This window comes from Chaetura pelagica, unplaced genomic scaffold (genome assembly GCF_000747805.2).
Source record: "Chaetura pelagica isolate M959 unplaced genomic scaffold, ChaPel_1.0 scaffold358, whole genome shotgun sequence".
In the NCBI taxonomy this organism is placed as follows: domain Eukaryota; kingdom Metazoa; phylum Chordata; class Aves; order Apodiformes; family Apodidae; genus Chaetura; species Chaetura pelagica.
This window is the reverse complement of record NW_009954233.1, coordinates 195928-200450: the sequence shown is the minus strand read 5'-3', so window position 1 is coordinate 200450 and position 4523 is coordinate 195928.

Sequence of the window (4523 nt, the reverse complement as noted above, 5' to 3'; positions counted from 1 at the left end):
TAGAGCTCTTGGTGTGGGCCACTCAGGTGTGGCTCTTTCAGAGGCTGCTCTAAAGTGTGTGACACTGGGCATAATAGAGGGTTCACAGCTTCACCTGTCACATCTGGTCAGGTTTCTGTGGAGGGAAGTCACATTGCAACTGTCCATACTTGGAACAGGTTCTTTTTTTTGGTTCTGCCTGGTTTTGGGCTCCTTTGTGCTTCTGGTGGGTGGAGGGAAAACGTGGGCAGGCATTGGGACTGCCACTGCTGGCAGTGCCTTGCTGCAGGGACTGGGTGTCGTTGGAGAAAGCATGAGAGCTGTGGGTGTCACAGCTAGGACTGAAGTAATTCAGAATTAAAGACTGTCAGACAGGAAACTGGTCTCTTCAGTTGTTGGTTTTGCTGTTTTTTTGTAGCTCTGAAAGGGACGCGCATACAAGCGGAATTAGTAGCATTGCTTAGGTCCAGATTCTGTGCAGATCTGTGCCTTGGGTCAGGCCCGGGCACACACAGTGCCTCCTTGGTGGCCCTATGAGCAGTATGAGGGGACATCTGGAATGGGGGAGACTGTGGCGTGTCAGCTTGTATTTATGGGCTAAGCATAGGGACTGTGAGTGCCCCTAGGACTCAGAGGCCTGACAGAGCTCACCTCCTGCTCCGTGTGAGATTTCACAGAATCATCCTGGTTGGAAAGGACCTTGGAGATCATCAAGTCCAACCATAACTTAGATGCCCGTACCATAACCTAATCTACCCATTCAGTGCTTCAATCATGTCGCTAAGCACTATATTTATATTTCCCTGGGCTTTGAGCAGCCATTTATCTTAGAACGCTGCGTGTGCCCACATGCAATACAGCAGAGGATCTGACCAGCTGGGTTGAAAAGGTGTTTCCACAAATTCTACACCCACTTTTGGAAAGAAATAATTATGGGGGTTTTTTTATTCCTTTTCAAGAGTTTTTATTCATGGCAGGCAAAATGGTGTGTTCCACAAGCTAAATGAAGAAAATGGGTAGAGGAAAGTTCAGATGTTACAAATTATAGAATGTCCTTCTAGGATCCTTTTTGCTGTTTACTGATCTGTGTGCAGCTGAGGTCACTCTTGTGTGAAAAATGTGTGCTGTTGTCACACACAAAGCAGGAAAGAAACACTAATAAAACAGAGAGAGGAAGTTGCAAATGCTGCCTCATTTCGAGTGCAGAACCTGGGGGAGTTCATCTCTCTTAATTCTGGAGAGCATCAGTTTATACTTGATGAAGACTTGATTGTAAATACCTGTCTGGCATGCAAGCTAAGGAGTGCTCAGGGGGAAGCCTTGTGTTCTTTTTAATCATCTTGGAGAGGCAGATTGTGAGGACTAACGTGCTTCAGCAGATGATGACTTGCTGCTATTAATTGTTTCATCTGTGTCATAGGTAGAAACACTGGGAAAGGGAGGGTTTGTATTATCCTCATTACACCTTTGTGTTGGCAGTTAGGATGGAGAATAAGATTTAATTTTTTTAAAAAAGAACAGTGAAGGATGTCTTTGAAAATGTAAAATTGTCATTGTCAAGTTGGAATTCTGAATTCCTCTATGCAAGCTCCAAAAGCTGAAGCACATGAAAATGTGAAGGATATGGCTAAGAAGGAAGTTCTGTGGTTTTAGTTACATCAGCTTCTTGTCTTGGTCGCGGGTATAGTCCTTCTGCTTTGTCCTGTTTTTCTGTTGAGTCTGGAGGAGTCTAAGTACTTTATTTGGGGAATATCCTTTCTTAGAGGGGAGGAGTTTGCAGTTCAGGTTCTCCTAATTGACACATACAACTACAAGAGTGTTATCCCTGCAGAAAGAGAACTAGGTTTGTAATCTTAATGTTTAAGAGGCTTTTGGAGCTCCCCTTTAAGCAATTCAGATACCATAAATTAGCTACAGCATAAAATTGTCCAAGATGCTTGTCAGTTACCTCAGTATGACTTCATGTTATGGCAGTTTTTTCTATACCAACTGGGGAACACATTCCTGTAGTAGCTGCTGAAGTGGATGAGCCACATGCCAGGCCTTCAGCTGCTGCTTCTCTCCTTCTACTTTATGGACATTCAGTGGCAAGTTTCCCACCGTCTTGCTCTTGAATTTTTGTTGTGAGTGAAAAGTATCAGAAAAGCTGACACCTCTTCAAGCACGTGTTGGAACCTGGAACAATCTGTGCTTTGGAAAACTTCTGTCCCTTAGTGCTGTCTGTAATCAAGGTAGCAAAATGAACCCAAATAATAATTTGAAACCACACTAGCAAGTGTCCGTTGTGCATTGTTTTCTTGGGCTCCATCTGTTCCCAGTGCCAGGAGCCTAACTCCTAGTCTTGTGCAATGCAAGGTGATGTTTTCCCTCTGTGGATCTGTTGCATGACTTCTCCCTCATTTCTCTGTCATACCCTCTCCCCAGGAAACCATGCCAGGGCCCAAGCTGATGTGTGTGTGAAACATTATCCTTCACGTGCTCTAGGACTGAAATGCAGCTGTCACTCCTCCAGTGTGAATAACAGGGAATTTAATTTGTTGGGTGGAAAGAGTTAAATGAACTTTAACTGAAAAGCTCTATCTCTCCCTCTCAGGGTAGAAAATAGCCAAGGGCAACAGCGGATGACTAATGTGTAGAATATTGCAATTAGTATAGCAAGGTACTTACAGGGATCAAATTAAAAAATTCATTAACGTACGCACTTAATTAAGAAACACTTTTCGGTTTACATGATAAATTATGACACCTATTAAATCTTCTAGTACAAGCTGTAATGGCTTCTTTGCTCCTGGGCAGAGAACTGTTGCCTTTGAGGTCCTTCAAAGCTCCCCAGGGAGCGGCAGCATTAGTTACAAGTGTGTTAAAAACAATGCATTTCTCCTGTGAGGTACCAGCCCTGCTTTACTGGAAACTAATTTAAAGTTAAGAAACCAGCCCAGGGATTAAGAGACCTATCAGACTGCAAGCACAATGGATGATTAAATAAACAAGAAGTGACCTTGAGAATAAAGAAAGAATGAAGTTAGCAAAATGCTGAGGTGGGTCCCCAGAAGGCAGCTGGGTCCATGTGATGGGACCTCTGGGCCTGTCCTTGTGTGAGTGCAGCTGGGATCCACCCAGCCCCTCCAGAGAAGTCACCAGGCTGAGAGAGTTCCTCAAGGCAGGACCATCAGCTGCAGCTTTTCCTTCATGTTTTGGGGTTTGGTTGGGGTTTTTCTGGAGGAGGTCCAAGCACTTGAAGGACTGTAGCATTCAGAGGTCCTATCACAGCACGTGCTGGGTGTGTTGCTGCAGGGTGGGAGCCAAGCTGTTTGTTCTGCTTTACTGGGAATGTATCAGAGCAAAACTGGGGCTAGGTGAAGTTTCTTATAATCTAAAATAATCCAAACCTGCAGTTTCCAAAGCATCTATTATTACAGTTTGGGGGCGGGGAGGGAATCCAACTACTGAAAACCCTTTACCTTTATTTTGGCTTTCTTGTTAGAAAAGACTTTTAAGGTGTAAAATTCAGACTACCACTTTAAAATGAACTGCTCAAGAGCACTCTGACCTTTAGGAGAATGCTTTTTCCACTTTTTCTTAAACTTGCTAGGCTCTTACATTTAGATTAAGCTAGTTTGCTGATCAAAAGGTGTTCTCTGCATCATGGACAGGGGGCATGTATGGGGATAGCAACTTCAGAGGGTGGTAACCAGAGTTGTGTGACCCTTTCAGAGATGTCAAGTGATGGTCTGTGCTAAAGAGTGCTGGCTTTGATTGTTTTTCTCAGTTATTCCAAAACCTGCCAGGTGGACATAGTTGTTCCTGGATTTTTATTTTTATTTTTTACATTTGAGCTGGCCTGTAATCTGCTCTTTTATTCAAAGTGTCTCCAAACTGGCTTAGGATTGTAGCTAGCCAGGAATACTTTTGCAGCCAAGTTGGGATTGAAACATGGCCCAGATGTGAAATTCCACATACCCTTTCACAAGCAGAAGTGACAGCATGAAGCATGAGCAGAGAAAGCTGAAGTCTTTAGCTGGTAAAGAGGGACTTGTGCCATAATCCTGTGAGAAATAATTTTGTCTGGACTCATTCCTGAGCAAAATCTGCATGAGCTTAAGCTGCTTTCAGGCTTCTGCCTTTAAACCTCATTTAACTTGGATACACCTCAAAAGTACTTGGTATCTAGCATCCCTCTATCACTTCAGGCACCTAATGTGCCTACATGACAGTTTTAGACTACAGTGCTTTCAGGAATCCCCATGTTTCATTTTAAGATGCTAAAATGAAGCTCTTGAAAACCTGACTCTGCTTCTGGTCCTAAATGTTTCAGTCAGTCTGAACCTGTGTTACACTGCCAAGACCTTCCTAAGAGTTGGATACATTTTTCTCTGAGACTGATATGGATTTTTTTCATAAATGAGTTTGAATTTTGAATAATGTTGATGAAATGCACACAGTTTATTAAACGGAGCAACTCTAAGTAGTCTAAAGATTTACTGTTCATTAACAAATGTTTGAATGAACTTCAAATGAGGATTACCCAGGAGAAGCAGGAATGA